This window comes from Lynx canadensis, chromosome F1, assembly GCF_007474595.2.
Source record: "Lynx canadensis isolate LIC74 chromosome F1, mLynCan4.pri.v2, whole genome shotgun sequence".
Taxonomy (NCBI): Eukaryota; Metazoa; Chordata; class Mammalia; order Carnivora; family Felidae; genus Lynx; species Lynx canadensis.
Window position 1 is genome coordinate 34032678 of NC_044319.2, and position 12546 is coordinate 34045223.

The window sequence follows — 12546 nt, forward strand, 5'->3', positions numbered from 1 at the left end:
ACAATGAAGCAAGGAGAGAAGAGTCCCCTCCAGACCACCATCGGCCCCCATCCCCACCCCACCTGCCACCAACTTTGGAAAGCTTTGGTTTAGATCAGATAAAAGAATTCGATTTACGGCAGTCTCTGACAATGTCTACAGAGCACACATTCACTGGGTCTCCTTCTAAAGGCTCCATTTGGAGAGAAAGGAGGAGCAGCAAAAGCTGAAGTTCAGGCATCTACATCCTGGTGATCACCCACGGGAAGGTGATTTGAGGAGAGTCTTGAGACTTCCCTTGTATCTGATGACCTACAGCACGTTGCCCGCAGGAGAGCTTGCCACGGGTGTGGCCTCGGTCATGAATAATCCTTGGTGCTGTTGCCTTGCTTCCCTTCCTGCTTTTCTACACTCTGTTCCCTGTTTTAAAAAAGTAAATGCGATCATGTCGTTCTTGTGCTTCTAGTCTTGAAATGACTGCCTGTCTTGTTCGTAAGCCAAAATTCACTCTTTACTGTGGCTAACGAGACCATTATCCAGGCCCTGACTCCCTCTCGTACTCACCGTGACCTCCTCTTCTCACTCGTGATGCTCCGGACGCGCTTATGATGTTCTTCCTGTGCCCAACCCTTCCCAGCTACGGGCTTGTGCCCTCGCTGTGTTTTCCCCTTGGAGCGTTTGGACCCCGATCTTTGCATTGCTCACTCCTTGTCATCGTTCAGGTTTCAACTCAAATAATGACACAAAGAGAGACCCTCCCGACCCAACCCCTATAAAGTAGCTGCTACTTTCTTGCCCTACTCTCTATTAATCAACAATGTGTTCTTTCCTTACAGTAGTTATCAGTCTATGTAATTGCCTTATGCGTTTGTTTGCCTGTTCGTTGTCTCTCCCAACAAGAGTGCAAAAGCTCTATGAAAGCGGCAGCCTTGCCTGCCTTGTTTATTGTTGTTTATGCAGTTCCTAGGACAGCACGTAGTAGCATTTAACAGATATTTATTGAATGAATGAATGAATGAAAAGCCTCAGAAACTGATTGCTTATGGCTTTGACTATCGTCTGCATCCTTTGACAGCCTATGGCTATTTTGAGCTATTAGTCAAGAGTCTCTCCACCCCCTGTGCCCGCTTCACCTCCACCAGGCACCCTCGGAGGCTCCCTCTATTAAATCAGTGGCACCCTTTGCCCCAGGGAAGATCAAGATTATTAGAGCCGTATTACAAAGAGAAGAAACAACAGTAAGTTCCGGACTTTTTGAGTTTCTAAATGGATTTTTTAAATTACAGCTGTTGCTTTGCAAGAGCCAGGCACTTGAGAGTATGGGAGGTAAAGCCCTGAAGGAACATGACATAAAGTGCCTGCCGAAGCAAGTGACTGGAAAAAGAGTAGGACAAGAGCATTTTATCCAATCGTGGAGACAAGAGAAAGATGGAAGTTATGGGGGTGGGGAAGGAGGCAGTAGACAAGGAGACAAGAGCTGGAGGACATGATGAGATATTAGATAATAGTTGACAAGTGGCCCAGGCTCTGGGCCAGGCTCTGCAAGACCAGAGGGTCTCGGACTAGAGAAAAGTTAGGCTTCGTTATGCTGGGTAAGTCTGAGGAGTCAGGGGAGAGTGGCCACATGCCCCAGGGTACAGCAGTCCTGACACAGAAAAGGTAGTGTGATATGTCCAACAAAGGTGAATCTGAAAGAGCCTTCCAGGTTTCTTTACACGTAGCCAAATGGTGCATAGAGGATTTTCCGAGCTCCCCGAAGAGGAGTGGAAATGCTTGAGGGACACCTGATAGACTAAAAGCAGCCCGACGGGATAAGAACAGAGAGGTACCTGTGAGTTCTGATAATGAGACATCACTACATGACCCTGGACAGTAGCAACTGGTTCACTGGGGATCAAAGCTAATGACCAAAGATCAAGCAGCATCATATGCCAGCAGAGGATAGAAGGCAGTGAGTGACAGATGTGATGTTTTCCCTCATTCTCAACCTTATCACCTCTGGGATGTTCACAGGCCCTGCTCTTCTTCCAGATATTAGATTACGCGTAGATAGAAAGTGCCCAAGGAACTAGGGGATGAACTCTTAATATGGCTGAGTTTGTACCCCACATGCTTCATTCTAATTTTGCGAGATCATACAAAAATGTCCAGACTGTGTGGGTTGTTTAATCAGGTGGAAATCAGACTTGATGTATGAATTAACAGTTCTAAGACAGTTCCATTTTTTTTTTTTTAACACTCGAGTGTGTGATGTGAAACTTTTACCCATTACGTATATACGAAAAGATGTTCAGAAGTCTCCAAGGTAACATAGAGTTAGAAGTTAGCCAATGTATCGGTGCCACAACAAAAGGTACAGCTGCCTCACAGAGATAACTGGCTTGCCCCTGCCTGTGGCCTGTGGCTTCTGAGCAGGGTTCTCAAACCCAGGCCTCAGGTCTGGAGTCAGACAGGACTGCGTTCAAATCTCTGCCTTTAATTTTTACAAGGCAGCAAGTGGAGACAAGACATTTAAACTTTGGGGATTTCAGTTACCTCGTCTATGAAAATAATACTGTCTTTAAAAAACTATCTGGGAATTAAATAATACCATGTATATAATTGTTTAGAACATTTCCTAATTGTTAATTGAAACTCGAAATGGGAATTACTGTTGTCTTCACAAGTGGGAATGACTTACTTTAACCAAACTTGATGTCTTCTTTTAACCATAAACGTTTTATATGTTGTTCATGAATTTCCAGTTGTATAAAGCGGCACTTCTTTTAAGTACAGCAATTCGCTGAGGAGAAATTAACAACCAACATGGAAGAGATATTAGCTCAGAGTGTGAGTTAACAAAATAGACAATTATCATAAGCTATAAATTGGAACATTTGTATACTCACATTTAATTTGACCTGCTCTTAGAAGAGGAGTAAATAAAAACAATAAACAAAAACTTATCCTCTGCTTCAGTTGTCCTTAGGAACCAATAGCATCCAGTTATGGGAGGTTTTTCTGGGAATTCAGGCTACCCATGGCAGACACAATGTTCTAGAATTTGAAGAGACATTGAAGAGACCTTAGGGAATATTTGCCTCAACGCTTATATTTTACACAGGAGAAAACTGAGGTGCTGGGTAGAAGTGACTTGGCTGGGATTAGCGAGTTATTGATAGGGTTGGGTTTTGCCATGTAACAAACCACTCCAAAACTTAGCGGTGGCTAGGCTGATCTTGGCCAGGCTCTGTTGAAATTGGCTACGAGCTTCTGGTTGGGGCCAGGGCTGCTCTATACGTCTCTCACCCTTGAGTCAGCGGCTGTCAGGGGCATGTTCCTCTTAGAATGGGGCCCTGGAGTACAGGGAGGCAAGCAGAAAAATGTTTTGCTTCTTGAGACCTCAGCCCAGAACTGAAACACTCTGTTCACCTTCTACCCACACGCCATCAGCTAAATCAAATCACATGGGCTAGACTCCAAAATCAGTGGGTCGGAGAAATATACTTTGTCCATTCTAGTGGACGTTCCATCCAAGTCACATGGCCAAAGGTGTGGACTGTAATTCTAGTAAAGGGAGGGCACGAGTGACTGTGGTGACTCAGTTTAGCACAGGGTCCCAGGCGTCAGATTCCCATGTGAGTTTTCCTTCCCCTCCATGATGTTCTAAGCAGCCTTCTAACCTAGTGAGGTAGCTACTCATTTGAAGTTTGGTGCCGCACCACACAGGGTCGGCCTAAGTTACCGATATTGCCTTTAGAGAAAACAACCATCAAGTCTAGGAATGGTTGTACAGAGATAAAGAAATTAAAAAACAAATATTCACAGGCCAAAAATATTTTCTGCCTCCCTTCTACAAAACTGAAACTTCATAAGTTTTCCCTTCAGCAAGAAGGGATTTATAGCTTCAACCCTATCAATTGTTTTTTAATTAAAAATGTATTGAGGTCCTCACAACTGGAACACGTAAACCAGACGTGCCAATGCTTGGCAGAGTCAGCTCAGCGTGCGTGTATAAATTATATCCAGGGTGACTTGGGTCTGGCCAGGAGACACTGCAGCAACTCTGAGTTACACTTTCTCTGACTTAGAATTACTAGAACTGACAATGCTTTAGTGGAATATTTAAAACATCCATCATAGGCCCACAAATAGATGGCTTCCCCACCCCCCCATCCTTCCTTTAGCAATTTCAGATGCTGACCTTACCTGCCATAAAGTGAGTTCGCCCCCATCAGCCCAGCAGACACCAAGTGGGTCCAAGGAGAGATCACCTGGAGGTCCTCCCGCATCTGCGCTACAATCCAGGTTAGCAGCTGCACTCTGGCTACAAGTGCCCTTGTTGCCTCTCGTGACATTGAAGAGAGAGAGGGTAAGACTGGATACTGGGTTTCCAGGATGCACGGGAGGAGCCCAGTGACTTGTAATCCTCCCTTCATTCATTCGTCGGTATCGACATTTACTGGGATTCAGCTAGGAATCCCAGCTGAAACTCAAGCCCAGAAAAGGGGTGGAAATTCAAGCAAGGGAGAGCGGGGAGCCCACTCGGACAGCCAAGAGTGGAGTAGAAGGAGCATGCAGGTCTGTCTTTAAAGCACAAGGAGCAATTATGTCACGTTCCCCTTGTTTTTCTTGCAAAACATGAGGAGGTGAGAAATGTTTGCCCTGAGCCTGTACCTAAGTGTATGATTGATTTTGCTGAATTACGGCATCCAAACTTTACACACTATTATTTAAATGTTAAGGATTGCCTGTAGGTAAAGAGGGGTTACCTGTCGGCCTTCTCCAGGAGATGCTGGAGGTTGTTAGTTTCAACAAAGAACAGAAAAAAGACCATCTTGAATTTGAGGAGGAAGAAACTCCAGAACACCAGGTCGGGAATTGAGCTCGTATAGTAGAAAGTGCCCTATGCTGGGAGTCATGGTTATGAAACCTGAGGCAACTCTTTTTCCCTTCCTGAGCATCTATTTCCCCATCAGCAAAATGGGGAGTTTGGGTCTGATGAACTGTATTGTCTCTTCCAAATCTACTAAACTATGGGTATAAAATTCTTCTTTACTGGGGGGCCTGGGTGGCTCAGTCGGTTGAGCGTCTGACTTCGGCTCAGGTCACGATCTCACGGTCTGTGGGTTCTAGCCCCGCGTCGGGCTCTGTGCTGACAGCTCAGAGCCTGGAGCCTGCTTCGGATTCTGTGTCGCCCTCTCTCTCTGCCCCTCCCCCGCTCATGCTCTGTCTCTCTCACTCACAAAAATGAATAAATGTTAAAAAAAAAATTTTTTTAATTCTTTTTTACTGCCTCCCCTATACAGAGTGATCTCTATAAAATAGCCTCACCCCATGCTACACGGTATGACAGAAAGAGCACAAAATTTGGAGATAGGCCCTTTTAGTTTGAATTGCAACTTATATATGATCTTGGGCAGAATATAACATCTTGGAAATTTACTTGAACTCAGAAGACTTGACATAAAAGGAGGAAGCTGAAGATAACTTCCATCATAGCATCTCATGGGCACTCAGGAACTGATGAACCAAGAGCTAACCAGCTCATGAATGCCATGCATGTGTAACACATCGGACTTTATGGTGATATTTAAAAAAAAATTTTTGATGTTTATTTTTGAGAGAGAGACAGACAGACAGACAGAGTGCAAGCAGGGGAGTGAAGAGGCGGGGGGCACGGAATTGAGGCAGGGTCCAGGCTCTGAGCTGTCAGCACAGAGCGTGACGCGGGGCTCAGACTCACGGACCACGAGATCATGACCTGAGCCAAAGTCGGACGCTTAACTGACTGAGACACCCAGGCGCCCCGATTTTATGGTGATCTTTTGAGGACAGAATGGTCGACCACTTGAAGCAGGGAAGTAGACCCAATGCCATTTGGACATGCAACCTGGCTCCTCCGTGTCTCCAGAAGAGCCTTAGACAATGAGGGACAGGCACACATTGCTATAGTGGAAATGGCACAGATTTTGCCATCAGGCCCACCTGGCTTCAAACTTCCAGTCCAACATTATTTAGGAATGTACATTGGGAAATTTTATTCATTCATCCATTCATTCATTCACTCACTCACTCACCAATCATTTACTGGGTGAGCGCCGTGTTCCAGACACTGCTCACTGAGCTTTAAAGTTACAGTGGTACATAGCAACACAGTTTCTGCCTTCTGGAAAATCACCACTGGAAGAAAAAGCAGGCACGTTCATAATTATATTGCCATGTGATCAGTGCCAAGACTGAAGTCAGCACAAGGTACTCTGACATAATAGAGTGCTTTTCTCTTTGTCCAAAAACAACAGGGGCGCCTGGGTGGCTCAGTTAGTTAAGCGTCCGACTTCGGCTCAGGTCATGATCTCACGGTTCGTGGGTTCGAGCCCCGCGTCGGGCTCTGTGCTGACAGCTCAGAGCCTGGAGCCTGCTTCGGATTCTGGGTCTCCCTCTCTCTCTGCTCCTCCCCCACTCGTGCTCCGTCTCTCTCTCAAAAAAGTAAATAAACATTAAAAAAAAATTTAAAAACAGTAACAATAACAATAAAAACAACAAAGTCAATTACTTCATTAGTAACGTTACAAACTAATTGAGTAAATAACGTTGCCTAGTAAGTTACATATACTCACTTATCTTTACAAGTTGGGTTTTTTGTTTTTTGTTTTTTTTTTTTTGTCAATTATTGCCCTATTTTATGCATGCATTAACTGAAGCTCAGAGAGATGATGTAGTTTTCTCCAGGCTACTCAGCGAATGGTAGAAGAACTGGGATTTGAAGCCCGTTCTGTGTGGCTGCAATGCCTACGCTTGTTGGTTGTGCAATGCCATGAGGCCTTCTCTTTGGTATTTGGGCCCTAATCCTTATTATCCAGCACTATGACACAGATGTCACCAAAAGGCAGTTGTCTTTTCGAGATCATAGGACCAAACCATGTGAAAAGCCCGTTTGGTTTGACTTCTCTGCCGTGAGAATTTGCCCAGATCAGCAGTGAGGGTGGGGGGATCCGTGAGAAAAGAGGGTGATGGGATTTGGCTGCAACTTAGTGAAGGTTTTGATGGCTGTGGTTTCCCCCCTTGGAGGCCCCAGTTCACATTTCCCAGTGATCTCCACTCTGCAAGATGTGCTTCTCCGTGTTCCCATGTCCAGTGCACACACAGGGCTGAAGCAGCTGCATTTTATCCCTTCCCTTACGCACAATAGGAAAAAAAAAAAAAAAAAAAAAGAAAGAAAGAAAGAAAGGTAAGAGCATGTAGAGAAAGCCAAGTACAAAACATAACTCAGAAATGGTAATGTAACAGGGCCCACCACGGCTGCTGACTCGTTGCATTCGTAATGATTTTCTCCAAATAATGCAAACACTATTTTTCCCTGAGAAAATGAAATATAGGAGCGCCACATTCCACAGATGATAGGGGAGAACTCATAAAAGATTTTAATCTTGCCTTGTCAGGCTTCAGAAATGCAAACGGCCTCGTCCTCGTTTTCTTTACGCCCTGGACTTCTAATTGAGGAAGCTGGCATCAATTATGCATGTGAATACCGCTGGGGAGGGAACTAGAATAAATATTTGGGGGGGGGTATCGTTAGCCAGAACATCACTCCATCTTTGTGACGCCATAATTTCCCATGTCGTAGTGCTTTAGATTAGAACATATGGCAATAAGGTAGGTAATGAGAACAACAATTTTCTGAAACAACATTATAACTTTTCCCTCTTTATGGTCACATTTAGTTACAGTACATGCTGCCATTTAGGTGTAGAGCTTTATAAAAGCAAATCTCAGAGAGAAGGCAGTTCAGGGGCCTAGGAAGTCTGAATGCCTGGGCCCAGAGCCAACGCCGCAGATGGGAATTTGGAGGTGTGGACTACTTAGCTTTTGCTGCGGCAACAATCCCAGTTTCGAAGGCGCTGAGAACAGCCGTGGCTCTTTCATTTCCCTGCGACAGGAGGGCTGTGAGTGGCCATGAGGCAGCTGGGCTCAGCGTCACCTCCCTTCTCGTTCAGGAGCCGGGGTGAGAAAGTGACCATGGTCTGGGAGACACTGCCGTCATGGTGGAGGCTTCTGGATCGATCGCCCAAGAGCGCTTAGCACTTGTGCTCAAGAGCATGTGTTTCATATCCACGTGCAGTCCTCTTTCCGAAGCAAGTCGCAGGCCGAGACTGTCGATAAAGCAGGGTGAAAAAGTACCCTCGAGGAACAGGAAAGGGGGGAAGGAGGAAAGTTTAACTGCATTGTGTTAAGCGTGTTCCACATATTATCTCATTTAATCTGCCCAACATTCTGACCTAGGAAACATGCGAATGAGCAAACTGGAGTATCATCAGACAGGCTTGATCACCCGCCTGCCTGACAGCTAGTAGGGGGTGAAACTGGGAGTAAAACGAAATGACACCGTGAGAAAGGAAGGGCACAAAATTCCTTGTGCCCCCGGGGGCAATCAGAAAAGGAGCCGTACTCTGGAGGCAGCATTCAGACAGGCCTTGACAAATGAGCAGCGTTTCAGTAGACAGAAGAGGAAAGAGAGGCAGAATGGCCATTCCAGGGAACGACAATGGGTAAAGTCCAGGATGCGTGAAAGAGCCCAGACACCGTAACGGTCAGGACAGTCCTCTTGTGTGCTTGAGGCAGAAGGTGGGATCAGGGATCAGATCATTCAGTCTCATGTCGAATATTTCAAGCTTTACTCTGCAGGTAGTGGAACCACTGAAGAATTCTGGGTAAGGACTGATAGGATCTCAGCTGTATCTTTAAAAAGATCATTCAGGGGCGCCTGGGTGGCTCAGTCAGTTAAACGTCCGACTTCTGCTCAGGTCATGATCACAGATTGTGAGTTCGAGCCCCGCGTCGGGCTCTGTGCTGACAGCTCAGAGCCTGGAGCCTTCTTCAGATTCTGTGTCTCCCTTTCTCTCTGCCCCTCCCCCGCTCATGCTCTGTCTCTTGCTGTCTCTTAAAAACATTTAAAAATATTTTAAAGATCATTTAGTTAAAAAGTTATCCAGGGAGCACCTCAGGGACAGACTGACTTCTAAGATCTTACATACTCCCCTAAACCTGTGTGTAACATTTCTGTGAAATTTTTACCCCTCCAAGGCTTTAGGGATAGGGAGAGACCTTGAGAGAGAGAGAGAGAGAACACTTCTAAACTCAATTTCTCTTGATTAACTTTTTCTCTTGATTCTCTTTATTGGAAAAATGAGGTTTGCCTTGAAAAGATAAAGGTTTAAAGTTTAAAGCAAAAAAAAAAAAAAAATTGGGGAATGAGGTGTAATCACTTTCTTGAGTCTGGAAATCCCACAGGGTTCTAACTAGTTTTCTTCAGTCCTGTGTCACTTATTCTGAGAAAACTGTGAATACTCTTGATGGCAGACTCTAATCTTTCCTAGGTCCATCCTCCCTGAGCTTCCTGACTTGTGACAATGGGGTCCACCATTCTGCACCTCACAAGTATGGTCTACTTCAACCTCTCTCCTTTACCAGGACAAGTGTCAAGCACCCTACCTCAAATTTCTCAGCCAGCTAGCATCTTCTCACCTGGTTCCAGAGGAATTCTTCTACTTCTCAGTCGATACGCATAACATGGTGACCAGTATCCATTAGGCTTCAAAGAATGAGACAGGCCAGGGCACTTGGGTGGCTCAGTTGGTTAAACGTCTGATTCTTGATTTTGGCTCAGGTCACGATCTCACAGTTCACGGGGTCAAACGCCACATCACAGAGCGTGCTTGTGATTATCTCTCTCCCTCTTGCTCTGCCCCTCCCAAGCCCCTCACCCTTACCCCCCACCCCTGCCGCCGTGCACTCTCTCTCTCTCAGAATAAATAAATAAATATTTTTAAGAAAAGAATAAGATGACATAGGCCAGTGGTTCTCAAGCTTTAGCCAACCTGGAGGAGTTGATAAATTGTATTCCTGGGCCCCGCCTTCTGGAGTTTCTGCTTCAGGTGTCAGGGACGGGACTCAAGAGTGTGCATTTCTAACAAGTCTTCAGTGGACGCTAATGGACTGGTCCCCCACATTTTGAAAACCACAGATGAAGCCTGTAAGGCCCAGGTCACCAGCCACCCTCTCTCCTGGTGTCTCTATAAATCAATGGAGGGTGGTGTGGCACTGGATGGGGGTGGGAGAGCTTCATGCTTTGTAGACCTGATTCTGAATCCTGGTTCGGTTACTAGCTAACCAAATCATCTTGGACAAACTGCTTATCTTCACTGAGAGTCAACTTTCAAATTTTGAAAATAGCGACCGTAATGTCATCGCTCACTTTTTTTGTGTGAGGATTAAATATAGCAAATATGAAGTCTCTACCACGATGTCTATACATGAAAAACATGCAGTCTCCATAACGTGTAAACAACAATGGTTTATGTGTCATGTTGACATGTTATACTTGAATACGGCATCTACTAGTCTCCATTCTGTGGCTCGGCCCTAAGGAATGATATTTCCATATGGAAGTTGCAAGAAAGACAGCCATAAACCATACTAATGGAAGTCTAAATTCTACTTTAATGACAGCTATATCTTCAACATTAAGTACAGAATGCCAAGGAAGGATGGCTCTGCTTTAGAGGCAAGGACCGGGGTTATTTTTTACGGAGTAAGTCCCGCATGAGTCAGACACAGTGAGGGCTTGTGTGGGGGTGGGGCTTAGCATCAAGGGAAAGGGTAATCAATGACTCTAGTACTAAAGGGGAAAGCCAGCAAAAGCTATGCAGAGCCATGAAATAAAAAGTGGTGACTTTGGGAAATTAAAGTGCCTTGGAAGCTGAAATCTCTCAGGCTTATCTTTGGAGATAGATGATGGATAGATAGATAGATAGATAGATAGAAGAGATGATGTTGGCATTAAAATTCAAGCAAATGCAGAGAACTGTGTGAAACATCCAAGGGATTATGAGTGGGGCATTTGATAGGGAAAAAAAAAAAGTTTGAACTACCTCTCATCTTCTCATTTAAGATGACATTTCTGGAATACAGTCCTTAAAGAAAGGAGATAATGCATAATTCATAGTGTTTTGTAAAGGCTAATGAGATGATGCATTAAAGGCACTCACCAAAATTCTTGATGAGTCATAATCCCTCAATAAATGGAAACTAATAGCGATTGTTATTCTGAAAAGCATATTTGTATTATAATGAATTGCTCAATGGCTATCCTACCTTCTTCCCCCACTAATTAGATGGTGAGCTTCACAAAGGCAGGAACCGGATCTACTTTTGTAATATTCTATGTCCGGTGCCACTGGGGTGCCCAGGGCATAGCAGATGCATGATAAATATTTGTTGGAGACGAAAAAGATGACTGCAAAGGCTCAAGAGGGGATGAAAGATTTGGGCAGAGGCTCCACCATGGAGAACACAGAGGGAAGAATTAAAAAATGTAGGGGATCAAAAATGGGACAAAAACCCTCTGTTGACCGTGGGCCTTAGAGAGTATTTCTTTTGTGACTAAGCGTCTATTACCACTTGCCTTCTTCTTTCCCCTCCATTGCCCACTCTGGAACGCCACTTCTTGACCTCAGTCCCTCTAGTTACTGACAGTAGGTTCACCCTAAGTCTTCCCAATTGCCCAAATCAACTGAAGCTCCATAAAGGCCACCATTAACCTGTACGATATCGTTGTACAAATTAGAAAAAGGTGTCCCTTCTTCCAGGTGGATGTAGCCACCAACTAGGAGGTTCTGTTTGGTGAGTGGAGCATGGGCTTGGGTTTAGGCTTCTCCTGTCCTTTGCTCCTATTACCCCTTCAGGCAGATCCCATCTAATACAATTGTACTTCGTGGGCCAAGTTTCCTTTCAACTTCAGCTCTGGCAGCACACATTTATTGAGTGTGTATTTCCAACATGCAGGCACGGGGGCTAAAGTGGTATGGTACCCATTGCTCCTGTCTTCATGGAGCTTATTCTGTAACTAGGAAAGGTGAACACGGTTGAGCAGAAAGCCTAGGACTGAGACCCACCTACCATGAACACAGTGCCTGCCACTCATCCGCCATGCCATCTTGTCAAGTGATGGTACCTCCCAGCACCTTCATTCTCCTCATTGTGAAAATGGGGATACTGTTACCTCCCTCAGGGGCTTGCCCTGGGTATTAAATGATCTGAATGTTTGTCCTCCCCCAGAATTCATACGTTGGAAACCTAACGCTTGCTGGATGATATCAGGAGGTGGGGATTTGGAAGGTGCGTAGGTCCTGAAGGTGAAGTCCTCATAAATGAGATTAGTGCTTTTACAAAGAAGATCTATAGCCCCTTCCACCAAGTGGGAACGGAGCAAGAAGTCAACGGTCTGCAACTTGGAAAGGACCTTTACCAGACACAGGATCTGCTGGTGCTATGATCTTGGACTTCCCACTGTCTAGAACTGTAAGAAATAGAGTTCTGCTGTTTATAAGCCCCCCCAGGCTATGATATTTTGTTATTGCAGCCCAAACAGATAGCATATGTGCCATGTATGTTAGCCTTTATTATTATTATTATTATTATTATTATCATCATCATGTCATAGAATCAGTGATATAATCATGAAGAGAATCAAGATACCCTTTTGGACCAGAACATTCAGAAAAAGCATCACCAGAGCAGTATGACTTA